General features: G+C 50.7%; 1 protein-coding gene across 2 annotated transcripts in view; it reads left to right on the top strand.

Annotated features, from left to right (window-relative positions):
* Positions 1-18885, top strand: part of EXOC6B (exocyst complex component 6B) — a 311133-nt gene that overhangs the window by 120702 nt on the left and 171546 nt on the right. The gene's annotated exons all lie outside the window — the stretch shown is intronic.

The raw sequence follows: 18885 nt of genomic DNA, 5'->3' as shown, positions 1-18885 counted from the left end.
TTTTCCCAGTTCTTCAGGGGAAAAAGAAATTATGGAATCCCTGAGTGGTTTGGGTTGGAAGGGACCATAAATCCCATCTCATTCCACCCCTTCCCATGGGCAGGGGCATCTCCTTTATCCCAGAGTGATCCATCCAACCTGGCCTTGAACACATCCAAAAATTCCCCTTTTAGAGGAAGAATCCATTGGATTGTTTTGAATGTTCCCAAAAAAAGAAATCAAGGATAAACTTAACCAGCCCGTTATTTCTCCGTGCATCTCTTGCTTCCCATATCAGCCCTGCACATCCTAACACCAGATTTCCCTTTGTCAGCCTGAGCTTTTCCCTTCATTCCATTTGTCATGTCCCCTTTTTCTTTTTTTCCCTGTTTTTTTATGGCCTCTTTAACTCCCATCTGCGCCAGGTTTGCCTTTTAACCAGCGTGGCCGCCCCGCTCAGTTGTGGGATTGTGGCTTCTGGAGCATCTCGTTAAAATGTTCTTAAACAATTTTCAATTAGGCTTCATATTTTTCTGATTACGTTCTTTCTCCCCACTGATTTGCCTCCTAATTATTTTCAGCTTGATGGAACTGGTCCTGTTTAAGATGCTGTGTTTGTGTGGACTACGGGTGGTGCTGGTTCATTCCTAATTTTTATACATTTATATGTTTTTGCACAGTTGTGATCAAGTCATGGTTATTTGAGTTTCAGCTGTCAAAAAAAAAAGTGGGAGAAAAAAGTGGCTGCTGGTTGTAAAACTGAATTTTTCCAAGTGGGCACTGGCATTTAGGGGATGCTGATTTTGGGGTTTGTGGCATTTAGGGGATGGTGGTTCTGGAACGGAGGGGTGAAGTCTCCAAGGCTTTGATGTCTGGACAACCTCAGCTCCTGCTGAACTTGGTGTGGTTTGTTTGATCCGATAATTATGGGATAGTCTGGTGCAAAGGGACCTTAAAAATCATCTGGTTCCACAGGCAGGAACACCTTCCACCATCCCAGGTGGATCCAAGCCCCAACGTCAAACCTGGCCTTGGGATCCAGGGCCAGCCACAGCAAGTCTGGGAATCTGTGCCAGAGGGAAGAATTTCCCATCTTAACACAACCACAGAATCCTGGGATCACTGAGGTTGGACAATCCCTCCAGGACCGTCCAGTCCAGGCTGTGCCCCATCCCCACCTTGGCACTGGGTGCCACATCCAGGAATTCCCTGGGCACCTCCAGGGATGGGGACTCCAAACCTCCCTGGGCACTCCCAAGGCCTGAGCACCCTTTCCATGGAGGAATCTTCACAGGTGTCCTGGTTTCCTGTGAATGACCTGGAGAAGGGGAGGAAAGCCCAAGTTCCTGTGGAAGGTGAGGGCAGCACCATTTGAGGCTGGGCCAAGTCCCCCAGGGTCACCTGGGGACCTCACTGTGGCCTCAGAGAGCCAGGGAAACACACTGGGATGGCTGTTGGGGTGGAACAAGCAGGGAAGATGGGAGAACCACTCGTGGGAGAAATGGATTTGTAAAGAATTCTCAAAACCTGACAGAAAGCTCACACAGATTTGTACATCTGCGTGCAGCACACATGAGGTGTGTTGATTTAGGATGGCCATGGAATAGAGATGACGTTGTTGAGAGAGAGATTGAACTGGAAATAAGTTTTAACCAGTTTCAAAATGTGGCCTTGCAAAAAGATAAGTTAGTTTAGAATAAGAGAACTGTGAAAGATGCATTGTAGCAGGACCACGAAGGGTAAAAATATCGGTGGTGGGTGTTAGAAGTGTTATCAGCATTGTGTGGCAAAAGCTAATAAACTAAAAAACATTTATAAGGTCTTGTAACCAGGAAATGGGCTGGCTTCTGACAGAATGGTGTTGAGTTTTTCATCCCTTATGTCTCACCCTTCATCGAGACAGATAATGGAACAAAATCTTTTTAAGCACCTCTCAGTCACCCCATCTCTGTAAAATCTGGGAGCACCAACGCACCCCCAGGAGAGACACCTGGGAGAAGGACCCCAAGGTCTCCTCCACTGTCCTGCCCCTCTCCTGGGGATTGTGGTGCCCAGAGACCTCCAGGCTGAGCTCTCCCACCCCTCGGGGCTGTGCTGGGATGCGCCAGGGGCAGGATGATCCCAGTTACCCCCGGGATGACCTTTCCCCACAGCGGGATGGATCCCATCAGCGCCGACGTCGCCGCATCTGCAGCTGCTTAATGACCCCTTCACACAATGCTCTGCTCGGGGTCATCTGGTTCCAGTTTCACCAGAAACAGAAGGAAATGTTGGGAACGTAACTTCCCTACATCCAGTTTCACTTGTTGTGGATGCTTGGAATACTTTGGAACCCACATCTTTGGGGTTTCCAGGGGGGGGGTTTGGCCGGCGAGCCCCGGCGACCATTTGAGATTTAAGTTTTTTTTTTGATTTCAGAAGTGCCCTGGAGGTTGCATTGTAGGGCCTTTTCCTTATGCAAAACATAAAAGTGCTGCTTTTTTTTCAAATTATAACCATATTTTTCATTAAAATCAGTTGGAGTCCCAATAAACAATCGACTCTGAAAAATTTTCCAAATGTTCTCTTCAGCACCGTTTCTATTTTTAATTATTTTTTAAAAAAACGGGTTTTTTCTTAAAAAAAACCCAAAAACTAAACCGAAAAACACAGTTTGGCTTAGAATTTAAAGAAGCCATCTAGTAAATCATGAAAAATGCACATATATAACTCCTTATTACAATATAATTAAAACCTACTGCACATGGAGTGTCAGAATCCCTCTGTCGCCGTGTCCGATGGCTTCTCCCGTTTGCCTTATCGTGGGAACTCCTCCTTTCTGCTCCCAACGCTTCCCAAAGCCTCTCCCAGCCTGTTTGTACATTTGTTTTATATAAATTGAGCGCTCTGATCCTATAGAGAGGGATGTGAAAAACTCTTCAAAGCGGGAGCCGCAGAAATTCCTTTTTTTTCTGGGCAGAGTTTTCCATCCCTATCACTCCTTGGGGTTGTCATTTCTTGATTTTATTGGGAATTTCATTGTTTTATTCTTACCTTAGCAGAAAGTGGGATCTTTATTTGCTGTCCTAAAAACCCAACCCACAACTAAGAACAAAACCTCAAAAGCTGTAATTTTTGGTTTATACAAAGCAAGTAAAGGTGCCTCGGTTGAATATTTAGGGTTAAAGTTTTTTTATTGTGAGCTGGAGGTTGAGGAATATTTCAGGATATTCCTGCAGTGTCCAAGTGTCCAAGGAAAATCATCCTTTAGGGAAAGAACCAGGTGCTGGGACAAGTGGTGGTGATGGAGAACCTGCTCCTGGTGCAAAGAAAAAATGGGTGAGAGCAGAAAATGTGGAGTTCATCAATTTTTGTTCCGCCTTCATGTTTTCCATGGATCATTGCAGTGTCTGCTCAGCTTGGGATGAGCCAGGGAATGAGTTTGACTGATGTAACCCTGGGCAGGTGGGGTGGAAGGTGAGATGTCCAGGTTTGGGCTTCAAAGTTGAAAAAAAATAGGTTTAGATGGGAGATTGGGCAGGAATTCCTGGCTGGGCTGGAATTCCCAGATTTGCTGGGGCTGCCCCATGATCCCTGGCAGTGCCCAAGGCCAGGTTGGACACTGGGGCTTGGATCCACCTGGGACAGTGGGAGGTGTCCCTGCCATGGATGGGGCGGGAATGGGATGGGATTTAAGATCCCTTCCCACCCAAACCATCCCAGGATTCCCTGTAGATGCTGACTGGGAGGATTTCCTTGCTGGGCCTGTGTCAGAGGCAGATCTGAGCTGGTGGAGTTGGGATTTTGTCCTGCCTGAGGAGCAGGTGCTGCTGTGGGGGCAGAGCTTTGTCCCACCCTGTCCCATGGGGTTCAGGTCGTCCCCTCTGCCAAGGGAGCCATTCCAGCTCTCCTGGGGGTTCACCTGGCCAGGCAGAGCTGCCCAAGCCAAGGAATTCCTGGAGCTGGTGGCCAGCACTGGAGTCTCAGTGACATCCTCGCCACGGGAATCGCTGCTGTGCTTCCAAAGGGCGAGGGCAGAAAGAGAAATTGCTGCAGTCAGAGCTTGTTCTGCTCCCAGGGACCCATCTCAGCCGTTGATGGGATAAATCCATGGAATTATTTGGCTTTTCAGCTGCTCCAGGGCAGTTCTGGTGTGGGACAGGTGTGAAAACCTTTGGAAAAGTCTGTTTTCCATGGGTGTCTGGGATGGGTATTAAGGATGGGAGGTTCCTGCTGGATTTTAACAAGGATTCATTTTTCCTGAGGGACAAGGATGGCAAAGTGGGAATCTCGGGCTGAGTCCTCAGGAGGACACTGCAAGCAGACACTGCAGACCTATTCCAAAGGAGACCAGAAACTTGGGTTTGGGGCTCCTTGATTAGAAATTGTGGCTTTAATCAGCTCATTAATTATCAACAAATACTAATTATGACTCGTGAGGGTCCAGCCCAATCCATTCTGGTTCTGCTGAGGCCCAAGCCCCCTTTGTTCCAGGAGATTTTTGGGCTTGGCACTGAACACTCTGCAGAACCTCCCATCCCTCTGAACCCCCTGCAGGTCTGCAGGGATTTCTCCTCTCTCCCTGGAGTCTCCCCCTCTCCTCTGGAGGGTGTTTGGGATTGAGGTGCCACCTGCAGCTTCAGCCAGGCTGGGCTGGGAGAGGGTGGGTGGGAGGAATTGTGTTCCTCTGTCGGGAGGACAGTCGTTCCCCGTGGTGATCCCCTTATCTTCCCTCGGCTCTGTAAATCCTGGGAGTGTGACAGGACCTCCCACCAGGATGGCAGCAGTTCCAGAGCCCTTGCTGGTGGCTCCCTCAGAAGATGAATGGTTTTCTGAAGTTTGCCTGAGCAGCAGCTCAGTGGCTTGTTCGGCTCCGAAGTGCCTTAACTCCGTTCCCTTTTTCCTTTCATTGTTTCCCTCTGGAGTTCCCCCTTTGCAGCGGGCAGATCTTGCCAAACCCGGGGTGGAATCTCTGCTGAAAGCCCCCCAGGAGAGCAAAGCCCCGCTTTGCTGAGCTGGGAGGAACCTGGGATGACTTTTCTGGTGAGATTGGGATCTCTTTCAGCACATCCTCACTCCTTGTGCTGAGCCCTTAATCCCGCCTGGCTGGGGAGCCTGAGGAATTTGGTAGGAACATCATGGATGCTCCCAACCCTTTCACATTTTTACTGTTGACTTCTGTAGGGAACGAAGCATCCATCAAGGGGACAAGGATTTGTCATTGTTCCCCGAAAAAAGGGCAGTGGCATTGTTAAAGCCCAATGGGAACCCTTTGGAACGAGGAGCCTCCAGGGAGAAATGCAAATTTATATTGAGTTTTAGGACAGACATTGCCCAGAAGTCCCTTTTAAATCAGAAGATGGAAAGATTGTTTTATCTTTGGTAACTCTTTCCAGAGGACCTACAAAGCCGAGGCCATGAGCCACAGCTTTTGGGGTGAGGAGCTGCAGTCACTTGTTTTCCGGGACTTCGTGGTGGGGCTGGGAGTTGATCCCAAGGCGTGGGCACGGGGCCCCTTTGGTCAGTGGGATTGGGCCATTTGGAGTGGCAGTTGCCACCTTTTCTGGAGGGGAGAAGGGATGAAAGGAGTTTTATGTGGCTATTGAGGAGGTTTATTGATCCCAGATACGGTGGCTCCAGGATTGTGGGAAAACAGGCTCCCTTTATGGCAGGAGTAAATTGTCGGGATTGCTTCACTGGTCAGCCCATGAAGGAAGGGCTGGCTTGGGGCATGGGAATGGTTTTGGTCATGGATCAGATCAAATGCCCCCTGCTGGGCCCCTTCTCCTGCTTCCAGATCTGTTCTCAATACAGACCACAGGAGTTGTTTACCAGAGTCTGCCGTGGCTTGTGTTAAACTGCCCCTGGGGTCCCAGTATCCCAGCAAACCCCATCCCAGTTTGCCCACAGGCAGGCGAACTCCAGCCATGAAACTTCCCAGTCGGGAGATCAGGAGCAGGGATTGCTGTATCCTCATAAACGGGGGCAGATTTTATGGCAGGGCCTGTTGTGAGGGACAACAAGGGCTGAGAGCTGGAACAGCAGGAAAGTTGACTTTAATGGGATATAAAGAGTAACTTCCTCAAGATGAGGCTGGTGAATCCCTGGCACGGCTGCCCAGAGAGGGATGGATGCCCCATCCCTGGAAACATTCCAGGCCAGGTTGGGCAGGATGGGATTCAGTGGAAGATGTCCCTGCCCACGGCAGGGGTTGGACTAAAGGACCTTTGTAGGTCCTTCCAGCCCAGCCCAGTTTGGGATTCTATGAAATAAGGAATTTTTCCAAATTTTCTCAAGGCCGCCTTCTCCAGAGCGCGATATTCCAACATCTAATGGGACATTTTGACCATGTTTTTTAGAGCTCCTGAATTCATGGGATAACCATGGTGTTTGACTGTTCCTCCTGGAGCTGTTGTGTGTGGGATGTGGATGAATCCCATCTCTGTTTCCTCTGGAATTCACACACCTGTTGAGATAGCTCTTGTGCAGCATTTTAGGTCTTTCCCCATTTTTATTCACCTTCCAGTCCCAAATTCCCTTGTCTCCAGAGATTGTCACATCCTCAGTGTGGCTTTTCCGCCCCTCCTGATAAAAGCCCTGATCTTCCCTCTCCTTCCAGAGCTTCCCCTGGTGGCCTCTTTGTCCTCCTGAGCTCCAGCTCCCATTCCTGGCTGTCCCCACAACCTCCCAGGCCCTGCTGGTGCCTGAGGTGTGGACTCACTTTTGCACCATTGCACATTCCCACATTTCCCTCTCTCCAGGTCTCTCTGTTCCCTTAGGCCAGGCCTAAAGCCCTGCTCAGGGAATTGCTCCTTAAGCCAGGCTGTGTTTTTTTCAGGAGAGTTCATTGATCCCTTCCCTCAGCAGCCCCTGCTGAGCACCAGGACCCTCAGTTTTCCTTCTGTTCCACATTTCCCACTCTGGAATTCAAATTTCCTCCCCCTGTGAGGAGGGCAGCCAATTTCCCTTCCACTCCTTGTGGTGCCACATCCCAGGGTTATTTTTAAACCTGGATTTACTCCAGCTCATGGCTCCAGGCTGGGCAGGAGCTGCCGTGGAGGGGCAGGAATCCTGCCTGGTGTCCCAAGGGATGCTTGGAAGAAGGCTTAGGAACAGCCTTCCATGTCCCTTGGGAATGGTGAGGGGACAGTGTCCTTCCACAGGCTCTTCTTCCTTTTGGGAATAATTTTCTTCCTCTTGGGAATCTTCTTCTTTCTGTTCTTCTGCTTCTGCTTCTTATTTGGAACCTTGTTCTTGGGAATCTTCTTCTGAATCTGGATTTGAATCTTCTGAATCATCTTCTGGATCTTCTTCTAAATCTTCTTCTTTTGAATCTTCTTGGGAATCTTCTTCTTGAGAATCATCTTTGAATCTTCTTCTTTGGAATCTTCTTCTTGGGAATCTTCTTCTTGGGAATGATCTTCTTCTCTTCTTCTCTTCTTCTTCTTCTTCTGAGCCTTCTTCTCCTTTGGATTTGTCTTTTTCTTCTTTGAAAGCTTCTACCTTGGAATCTTCTTCTTTTTCTTCTGCTGTTTCTACTTCTTAGCAATTTTCTTTTTTCTGACTTTTCCAATTTTCTTTTTTTGACTTTTCTGATCCTGACTTTTCCAATTGCAAATGAATTCTCCTGCTTTTTTGGTTTTTTCTCTTTTTCCAGGATAGGGAGTTGCCGGAGATTTTTGGTGGGATCTGTGTAGGATGTTGTTCCCATCCCTTTCTGGTGTTTCTCCTCTTGTCTCACAAAAATAACATTTTGGGATCCTCCTGCAGTGAGGGTGAGCTGCAAACCTCTCCCTGGAAAGGGAGCTATCCATGAAATCCTGGGGGTGAAATCCTGATTCCTCTTCTGATTCCAGGAAGGGGTTGCCTTAAACACCAAAAAGAGCCATTGGGAAGAGTTTTCTCTCACATCTTTGGGGTGAAGGGGTCTTTGTAAAGTTTTGGAGGAAGCTTTTCCTCCCTGACATGAAACTCTTGGGAATAGACTTAGGGGGATGTTCCTAAAATGAGGGAAGGGATCCATGGGAATGGTAGAAATGGAATGGTTGGAGGATTTTATTGTCAGGGCTAAAGACACGAGAGAGTGGGGGAAAATCCTGGGCTGTGGAGTGCTGAGGAGAATTTTTTTAGTCCTTGGAAAAATATGGGATGCACTTAGAGGAGCAGGGATTTGTTTCTTCTCTCCATCACAGGGAACAATTCCCTGCCAAGATCCCAGCCCAATCTCCCCTTTCCCAGTGGGAGCCATTCCCTGGCTCCTGTCCCTGCAGGCCTTGTCCCCAGCCCCTCTCCAGCTCTCCTGGAGCCCCTGCAGGCACTCTGAGGATTCCCTGGAATTTTCCCTTCTCCAGGGGAACATTCCCAGCTCTGCCAGAGCAGAGGGGCTCCAGAATCCTGGAATGGTTTGGGTTGGAAGGGACCTTAAATCCCATCCCGTTCCACCCCATCCATGTTCAGGGACACTTCCCACTATCCCAGAGTGCTCCAAGGTCTGTCCAGGCTTTGATAAAGTCCTTGAAATCTCCTACAAAATTCCATGAGCTCTTTTCCCATTCTCCCAACATTTAACTGGACCCATCCTTGCTCCTCCCTTCCTGGAGACGTGACAAGAACCAGAGCCTGGTTTCCGAGGTGCACTTGGAAAGTCCATCATTCCCCACATCCCATGGTTTTTCCCTAAATCCAGGTATCCAAAATGCTCCCCAAGCTTTTACATTTCAACTTTGGGAAGAAAGAGGCGGCCGAGAATCCCCCGGATCACTCCACAGGGCCGGCTCCCGTGGCACGGTGGGGTTTTATAAAGTGTTTTTTAAAGGATGGCTGGAAAAGGGAAAGGTCCCAGACGTTTTCCTGCTGCTCCCTCGGCGTTCCAGGCCGAGCAGGACCTCAATTAGCGGGGCAGTAACGAGGCAGTGTCTGCTTGGCCCGAGCCGGAGCCTTGCACTTCATCACTCCTAACTCGTTGCAGTAGCTCCACAAAGTCCTCACAAATCTTTGGGGCTGAGCAAGAAATTAGGAGCACATTTTTGGTGTTTCCTCGCATGGCAGCTGGGCTGGGAGCTCCTTATTTTTCATTAGTGTCAGACTCGGCAGCTCCAGGAGCTCTCAGGCTCCAGGCTTGGGACAGGGGCATCATCCACGGCCAGATTTCCCTGAATATCCCTCTGGGACTGTGGAAAACCTGTGGTTCCACTCACAAAGCGGGGAAAAAGGGATTTATAACCCCTGCAGGACAAAAGGTTCCCAACCTTTTGAAGCATCCACACGCCCGTCACCTTAAAGCAGGAGGGATTTGGGAGCAGGGAATGAGGCTGGAATGTGGAGCCAGCCCTGAAATGAGCTCCAAGGCTTTGGGATGAAATCCTGGTTAATATTTCTTCAGTGCTTTCTCTTGAAGCATCTCCAAAGCGTTTGAAGAACATTATTAAGACTTTGGGAGAAGGGAGGATCTCTCTTTTCCACTCCACTTGGAAAGGGAAGAAAAAGGCAGCTTGGAATTTATTTGGAGGATGAGGAGGCTCCAGGTCCTTGAAGATTTTTCTGATTATTTGCAGAAGCGAATCTTCGGGGTTGTTCTGGCAGGGGCTCTCCCAGTCACTGTGATGGGGGAAAGGAAAGGACATTTTTAGGTGGGATTCTTCCCTGCATCCATTCCTGGGAGCTCTGGGCAATTCCAGCAGTGCTGCACGTGGATTGGGATGAGGCAGGAAGGTGTTTTTGGGGCTGCTTGCAGTTTCCTTCTGTCATTTTCTTACTCAGCTGTCACCTGATTGCCTAAAATAATGCAAATTCTGTGGTTCTGAGGTGAACAGGGAACAAATATCCTGGTGAAATCCCCAGGAGTTAAGGGAACTCTTCCCTTCCTCGGTAAGGAATGAAATTCAGGATGCTGAATATTGGAATTGTGGAGCTCAGGTTCTAGATTCCCTTTTATCCCAGCTGTGACCAAAGGCCTGGGGGTTGTTCGTGCCCTTGGGAGCTGTGGGTGGAGCTCACACATTGGCAGGTGAATGTTGGGTTTTCCTTTTTTCCCCCTTTTTTCCCATTTCCTGCAATCAGTGCCATCTCTGCCCCCCGTCCCATCCCACGCAGTTCCTCTGTCCCTGCTGCAGGCCAGGTTGCCCTGCAGTGAGGAGCAATTCCCAGCAGGAATTTGGGACATCCACAATGCCCAGGTCAGCCAGGATGGAGCTGCTGCAGAGCCTCAGCTCCAAACACATCCCTGTCCTGCAGTGGCTGCTGGGATTTCACTGGAAAGAATTCCACTGAAGCTGATGGAAAACGGTCAGGGTTGGCTGTGGTGACTTTGACTGACCTTGTTCTTTATCCCATGTGTTTCTGGTCATCCAAAGATATCCCAGAATGGATTGGGATGGAAGGGACCTTAAAGCTCCTCCATCCCACCCCATCCATGGGCAGGGACACCTCCCACTGTCCCAGGTGGATCCAAGCCCCAGTGTCCAACCTGGCCTTGGGCAGTGCCAGGGATCCAGGGGCAGCCCCAGCAAATCTGGGAATTCCAGCCCAGGCAGGAATTCCTTGCCAAGATCCCAGCCCAATCTCCCCTTTCCCAGTGGGAGCCATTCCCTGGCTCCTGTCCCTGCAGGCCTTGTCCCCAGCCCCTCTGCAGCTCTCCTGGAGCCCCTGCAGGCACTCTGAGCATTCCCTGGAATTTTCCCTTCTCCAGGGGAACATCCCAAATCCCTCTCCCAGGTCTGCTCTCCATCATTTCTCCTCCCAGCCTGGATTTGTGCTGGGATTTCCCTGTCCCAGGTGCAGCTCCAGCCCCTGGCCTGCCTGAACCTCGTGGCCTTTTGCTCGCCCACCTCTGAGGGTTTCATGTTCTGCTCCCAAACCTTTTCCCACCTGGATTTGTCTCCCCTGTGTTCCCTTGCATCAAGGCAGTGCTGGAGCCTCTGAGCTCTTTGGGGGGGTCACGTTCACACCTTGTGAAAAGCAGGTGCAGCCCCATTAACTCCAGATGGAGGCAGAGCAGTCAAAACCCTTTGGAATTTTGTCCTTCAGCTTCCCTTCCCAACCCCATCCCGCAGGGGAGAGGAGAATTCCCTGTAAAAAAGGGATTATTTTTTTATCCTGTTCCAGTAGCAGGTGGAGTTGACCACCTGGAACAGGGCATGGCTCCATAAAGCTGCTCGTTGCCCAGGGCTGGGCAGGGATGCCACACGTGTGGCACTCGTGGGGACTCCAGGAGGACCTCCCAGCTCCACTTTTCCCTTTTAAAAGGCCCATAAACGAAAATTGGAAAGGGCTGGAGGGGAGGTGTGAGATTTTTTTCCGGGTTTTTTTTTATTTGCAGAGTTACTTTTTTTATCCTTAATAGATTTATAATACGCAGCTCCCTTGATTTGTTTCCATAAAATTAACCAGTAAATTTCAAATGGAAAAAAGGCCCCTAATAGGAACCACCTTGGCCAAGGCTGAAATGTTGCTGTGTTCAGGAAAGGTGGACCAGGGCATTTTTCCCTCTGCCAGGTTTTCTCCTGGAGTGCCACATGTTGGAGGGATATAAAACTTTTACTAACGAGAACTTGGAGGAATTCTGACTTTCTAATTGCCCTTTTTCAATTTTTTTTTTTTCCTGGTACAAGCTGCTGTTTATTTTGGGCTCTTAAAAACTGGGGCTGTAATTTGGAAGTGTGGGAGTTTCAAACCTGGGGTGGGAAGGATCCAGACTGGTGGCCAGGGAAGGGCTGGGGGTGGCTCTGCTGATTCTTCTTGGAATTTGCATCCTGTGAATCCTGTCCTCGGCAGTGGGGTTGGGATCGTTTGGATTTTATTCTTTTTAATATTTTTAAAGGGATTTTTTTTTGGCAGGATTTTGTTGTGGTGTCCACAGAATAAGGCCAGGCTGGGAGCATCCCAGGTGTGTTGGGATGAAGGATTTTGGTCACAGGTGGGACTGGAGGGTCTTGGAGGACTTTTCCAACTTTATTGATTCTGGGATTCTGGGATTTGCCTAAATCCCAAATTATTGCTGGTTGGGATGGTCATGGAATGGTTTGGGTGGGAAGGGACCTTAAATCCCATCCAGTGCCACCCCCTCCCACTAATCCAAGCCCCAGTGTCCAGCCTGGCCTTGGGCACTGCCAGGGATCCAGGGGCAGCCCCAGCAAATCTGGGAATTCCAGCCCAGCCAGGAACTCCTTGCCAAGATCCCAGCCCAATCTCCCCTTTCCCAGTGGGAGCCATTCCCTGGCTCCTGTCCCTGCAGGCCTTGTCCCCAGCCCCTCTGCAGCTCTCCTGGAGCCCCTGCAGGCACTCTGAGGATTCCCTGGAATTTTCCCTTCTCCAGGTGGAGCAGTTTGTGTTGGAAGGGACCTCAAAGCCCATCCCATCCCAACCCCAACACGTTCCCCTATCCCAGGCTGCTCCAAACCCCATCCAGCCTTTCCTTGGGCACTCCCAGGGCAGCACAAACAGGAATTGTTGGGGATCCAGGGCAGCACAAATTGGAATTGTTTGGGGATCCAGGCAGCACAAACAGGAATTGTTGGGGATCCAGGGCAGCACAAATTGGAATTGTTGGGGATCCAGGGCAGCACAAACAGGAATTGTTTGGGATCTAGAGCAGCACAAATTGGAATTGTTGGGGATCCAGGGCAGCACAAATGGGAATTGTTGGGGATCCAGGGCAGCAGAAATGGGAATCGTTGGGGATCCAGGGCAGCACAAATGGGAATCGTTGGGGATCCAGGGCAGCACAAATGGGAATTGTTGGGGATCCAGAGCAGCAGAAATGGGAATCGTTGGGGATCCAGGGCAGCAGAAATGGGAATTGTTGGGGATCCAGGGCAGCACAAATGGGAATTGTTGGGGATCCAGAGCAGCACAAATGGGAATCGTTGGGGTCCTGCTGCCACAGCAGTGCCCTTGTCCTGCCCAGGGAATACTGAACTGTGAGATCCATGGAATTAGGCCTGGATTAAACCCTGTTTATGCATGGTGCTCATTCCTCAGTGTCCATAGAGGCAGATCCAGGCTCTGTCCTGTGGAGTTTCCTTGAGTTGAGGATGGTCCTGGCTGGGCTGAGCTCAGGCTGAGCCTGGTTAAGCTGAGCCTGGGATCCTCCTGTGTGGTTGAGACAGAGGGAGAAGCCAGAGGGGGAAAGAAAAGGAAAATCCAACCCTTCCAGGGCTTCTTTATGGCTAAAAAGCTCTTTGTAGTTTCCCCAGATGCCTTTAGAGGGCAGATCACGTCCAGGGAATGAATAACGGATTTGGGAGGTGCTGGATATTCCTGGTGGTGGATTCCTCAGGCTGGAGCACTCAGAACATGGAGAGAAATTTTTTTTTTTTTTTAGAGCATAATTTGAATTCTGCAATAACTTGTGGGGCTTTCAAGGGTGACCACGAAGTGAATTTACAGCAGCGAGATGAGATCAGGTTTTGATTTATTGCTGCAGACTTAAAATCTTTTTAGGCTCAGTCCTAAAAATTGTGGTGTGAGTGAAATATTAGTGATGGAGGCAGGGAGAAAAATCCTGGGAACATACTGTGGGAGAGGAGAATTATGTAATGTGTTGACTAAGTTCATTTTTATGTTAAAAAAGACCACAAAAAGTGGTTTCAGTTGGGAGAGTTGGTTTTGGAGAGCAGTGCTGAGTGCTGAATGTATAATTTCATTTTTCTCTGCTGTAATCTCTTCTCTAAATCCCCAACCCTCACGCCCCAGTGCTTAGGAAAAAAAAAAAAGTATTTATCAACAGAATATTTCACATTATCAGAGGGATCTTTGTGAAGTGAAGGCAGGAAAATGAAATTGAAGCTCTTCTGTAAAGTTGAAACTTTTCATATTGGGATTAAATATTCCTTACAGTCACCGTGCTGGGGGAGGCAGGGCCTGGCTAATTCTGTGATTAATTAAAACCAGCACTAACCAAATAATGTTCTGCTTTCTTCTGCTGCTCCCTGAAGCTCAGGGATCCTGGGGAAGATGATTATTCCTGAAAAAGCCATTTTGTTCTCCCCCAGCCGAGCTGCTCTTTGTGGCTCAGCCCCGTTGGCAGCTGCTTTGTGGGTTTCTCATCAAAAAAAAACCAGAGGGGTTATTCCCAAACAGAATGAAAAGGGCTTTGTTCCAACAAGGATTTATCATTTTTTTTTTTAAATAGTATTTTTTAAATCTCCTGAAGGTGGAGGTGCTGCTGCCCCTGGGGCTTCTTTGGGTTTTAGGGTTCAGCTTTCACTGTGATCCTTGCTCAGATTCCTCCTGAAGTTTTGATGGAAAAGGGAAAAAGGACTGGCAGGATCCACTGGGGCTGTGCACAGCCTTTGGCTCTGTCCCACCCAGCGTCCCGGGACAGACTGGACAGACAGGGAGGGACAGATGGACACAGGGATGAGAGATGGGCTGGGGGGCCACCACTCCAGAGAGCTGGGACAGAACCTCAGCAATTCAGCAGGGCTGGATTGGGGCAATCCCAGCACAAATCCAGACTGGGAGGAGAAGGAAGGGGCTGGGAGCAGCCCTGGGAGAGGGGTTTGGGATGTTGTGGATGAGGCTGGAACGGCCCAGCCCAGAGCCCCCTGCTCAGGCCTGGCTGCTGCCACAGGCAAGGTGGGAATTGTGTCCCTGTGCCCCTCCCTGAGGTGAGAGCCCACCTGCAGAGCTGCCCCAGCCCTGGGGCCAACAGCAGGAGGACGTGGAGCTGCTGGAGAGAGCCCAGAGGAGGCCCCGGAGCTGCTGCAGGGCTGGAGCCCCTCTGCTCTGGAGCCAGGCTGGCAGAGCTGGGAATGCTCCCCTGGAGAAGGGAAGGCTCCAGGCAGAGCTCAGAGCCCCTGGCAGGGCCTGCAGGGGCTCCAGGAGAGCTGCAGAGGGGCTGGGGACAAGGCCTGCAGGGACAGGAGCCAGGGAATGGCTCCCACTGGGAAAGAGGAGATTGGGCTGGGATCTTGGCAAGGAATTCCTGCCTGGGCTGGAATTCCCAGATTTGCTGGGGCTGCCCCTGGATCCCTGGCAGTGCCCAAGGCCAGGTTGGACATTGGGGCTTGGATCCACCTGGGACAGTGGGAGGTGGAACAAGGTGGTTTTTAAGGTTCCCTTCCATTCCAAGCCATTCCATGAGGGTTTCACTTTGGGCCATAGCTCGGAAGCACAGGGCACCTCATGCAGCAGCCGTGGCCAATCCCTGGAAGAACATTCCTCTGCCTTGGAAAACAGGATCTTGGGGATGTCAGGGCAGCCTTAGTCTGGCAGGTTCTTCCCAGACTCAGTGAACATCCCAGATCCCATCTCTGTCCCTCAGTTACTGATCTGAGTTACTCAGTTCCCAGATCCCAGCCTGGAATGTGTCCCCTTGGGATCCCCTTATCCCAGATTTCCATGGGAATGGCTGAGGGTATTCTGCCTGCAGGTCTGGGATCTGAGTTAGTGCCAAAGGATCTCTGCAGCTCTTCCTAGATCACACTTGAAGACTTTCAGGCTGTCCTGTGAAAAGCCAAAATCCCTTTTTGTGCAGGATTACCCACACTGGGCTTTTCCTGGGATTTACTGAGTCCTGTTGTTCCAGGAGAATCAGAACCATCCCAGGGAGGTGCTCTGACCCTGGCCAGTGCCTCAGAATCCTTCAAACACCCAGCCCAGGCTGATAAACGGGAACAAAAGCAGAATCTTGAAAGAAACCTTATCTGCAAGTGCCAGAGCCCAGGGAGGGGGTGTGGAGCAGCACTCTGGGAACTCCCACGGACACTGGGACACAAGGATTCCATCCCAGGCCAGGGCAACTCCCTGGGGAACGTTGTGAGGTCAAGGAAAAGTGGGGCATCCATGAGTGATAATTCCTGTCCGCTCCATGGCTGAGGGAGCAGCTCCTGCCATGGAGAACAGGGATAACGGGCAGGCTGTTCCTCGGGAAAGCAGCAGCTTCCCAGCTGGTGGGAAGGGAAAATGGGAGGAAAACCTTTGGGAAATGTTGGAATCAGGCTGCTCAAACTCATGGCTGGAGTGAGGGCCCTGTGTGGTGTCAGAGCTCGGGCAGGGGCAGCTCCAAGCTGAGCACACTCAGATGGTTTTTCCAGAATTCCCCCTGGATCAAACCCTGGGAAGTCCAGCCTAACACCTTCCCCCACAGTGAGATCTAATCCATGGCTGCTTTTATCCTGAATTTCCGGAGGGGTGAGGGTCCCACCTTCCCTGGGCAAGGACAGAGGTGGGGACAGCACCTGGAGAGGCCCCAGGGGGTTTGAGGAGCTCCTGGAGCTGGGATTATTCCCGTGCTGGGGGCTGGAATTTCACTGGGGGCCTTTGGGTTGAGGAGGAGCCTTCCTGGTGCTCCAGGCTTGCTCCAAGCCCCAGAGCTGCACTGGGGGAGCCCAAGGAAGGGCAGGGAGAGGTTCAGAGCACCCTGGGATAGTGGAAGGCGTCCCTGGCCATGGAAGGGCTGGAATGGGATGAGCTTTTCCAACGCAAACTGCTCTGTGATTCCCTGAACTGCCCAGTTTTGTAATTCTGCAATTCTCTGGTAGGACATCCTTAAGTCAAAGCCTGAATTTGTCCCTCTAGCTCCCCACTCTCCTCTCCAGCTTCATTCCCTTTTCCTCTGTTTTTTTGGGGGTTTGTTTTGGTTGTTTTGTTTTGTTTTGTTTTGTTTTTGTTTTTTTCCTGACGAAACAAAGCCTTTTGCCTGCATTTCTCCTTTTTAACGCTTTCACTGAGGGGGAAAAAAAACCCACCAAGCCCAAACCCCAAGCCCTGTTCCCCGTGCCATGCCTCGCTTGTCAGGGAGCGTGTTGGAACAAAGCCTGGCTTGGAAAACAATCCCAATTCCCTGGGAGGGCTCCCAGAGCCAGGCCCTGCACGCTTGGGTGCTCCTGAGTCATTCCAGACCCTCTCACCTGTGACCAGTTTTGGTTGTGGTTCCTCTGCTGCTCCCTCTCTTACTCGGGGCTTTGGTTGGGTCCCAATTAAGAGTGAGGAGAGGTACAAGGGACATGTGGGAGTTTCCAGGGCAGCTTTGAGTCATGGTTGTGCCTCCTTGGGCAGAGTTGAACCAGCCCGGGGTCACAGCAGCTCCCAGGGTGGGGGATTTCATCCAGGGGGTGCTCCCAGCTGGAGAAGGAATTTTAAATGGTTGGTAGAAGGGAATCAAAGAGTCTCAGTTCCATCTCAGTTCAGATGAATTGTAAACCATTTTTGTGCCCAAGAGCTTGGGCTGCTGGAGCAGAGCCCTGAGCTGTGTCAGGCCGAGGACTTTCATGTGTTTGAAATTCCCTGTGGAACACCCATCATCCTCCTCCTCCTCCTCCTGCTGCTGCCGCTGCCTTGGGTGCCCTGAGCTCATTCTCGGCTCCTCTGCCGCTGTGTAAATGTGATAAATAAACTCTGTAATCGCCTCACTGAGCTCCCTTTGAAGCTGCCCGCAGATCTGGATCCCACAGAAGTGTAAATCAACACTTGGGCCATAAAGGGCTCCTTAAAAAGTGGCTTTTTTTTTGCACAGCTGACCCGGAGGCTGTGGTTGCCCAAGGCTTTTTATCAATCCTCCTGTGATAAATTTCTCCTTGGAAGGGAGAGTCTGGATCATTCCCTTCTCCCAGTGCTGGGCTGAGCAGCCTCCCCCCAAAACAGCTGAGGTTTAATGGGTTTTGTGTGAAAAGCTGAATTAACCCAGTTATTGAATGAACTCCAAGGAGGTGAATATGGCTGAGCTCATCCCATGGGTTTGATCCCATCCAGTTGCATGGGCAGGGACACCTCCCACTGTCCCAGGTGGATCCAAGCCCCAGTGTCCAACCTGGCCTTGGGCACTGCCAGGGATCCAGGGGCAGCCCCAGCAAATCTGGGAATTGCAGCCCAGGCAGGAATTCCTTGCCAAGATCCCAGCCCAATCTCCCCTTTCCCAGTGGGAGCCATTCCCTGGCTCCTGTCCCTGCAGGCCTTGTCCCCAGCCCCTCTGCAGCTCTCCTGGAGCCCCTCCAGGGACTCTGAGGATTCCCTGGATTTTTCCCTTCTCCAGGGGAACATTCCCATCTCTCCCAGCCTGGCTCCAGAGCAGAGGGGCTGCAGAGTCCTGGAATGGTTTGTGTAGGAAAGGACCTGAAATCCCATCTCTTTCCAACCCCAACACCTTCCCCTACTCCAGGCGGCTCCAAGCCCCAGTGTCCAGCCTGGCCTTGGGCACTGCCAGGGATCCAGGGCAGCACAAACAGGAATTATTTGGAATCCAGTGGGATCCTGCTGCCACAGCAGTGCCCTTGTTCTGGCCAGGGAATATTGAACTGTAAAATCCATGGAATTAGGCCTGGATTAAATCCAGGTTGGGAAAATGAGCAGGAGCAGGGGATGAGGGTAAATCATGGGGTGAGAGCAAAGCAAAAGGGGAATTGCATTTTCCTCATCACACACTCAATGCCAAAAACTTGTATTTGAGGAAAATTGATGTTTAGGAATATCAGAGCCGGGGTGGATTTCAGCTCTGGATGGGCTGAGGTGGAAGAGACTTTTTAGGGAATGAGGAGTGGCGGGGGGTTGAGGCTGAGTCTTTGCACTGGGGAGAACAAACCCGTCCAATGCTGCATTTCCAAACTCCTTTTATTTAATGACCTGGAATGGAGTTCAAAAAAAACCAAAACCCATTGTTGGGCCTCGTTTCCTGAGCCCAGGGAGAACTTTGTCAGCCAAACCTCCAACAAATTGTCTGCTCTGATAACAAGTTAGCACCGGGGGCAGGAGAGGCTGAGCCCCTCCTGGTCCCGACAGCGCCGGCTCCGCGGGCAAACTCAAAGCAGGAGCTGCGGCCGTGTGCTGAGTTTACACCTTGCAATAATAATCCCTGCTTTTATCTGATCCCTGGGGGATTTTATAACTTTGGAATGGCTCTCTGGCAGGGCTCCAGCCCTACTGTCATTTTTTATTAACGTTCTTTTTTTTCCCTACCCCCATAGCCAGTCGGCTTTGCTGCTTTTATTT

Source organism: Molothrus aeneus, chromosome 4, assembly GCF_037042795.1.
Source record: "Molothrus aeneus isolate 106 chromosome 4, BPBGC_Maene_1.0, whole genome shotgun sequence".
NCBI lineage: Eukaryota > Metazoa > Chordata > Aves > Passeriformes > Icteridae > Molothrus > Molothrus aeneus.
This window is presented reverse-complemented; position numbering and strand designations above follow the sequence as displayed.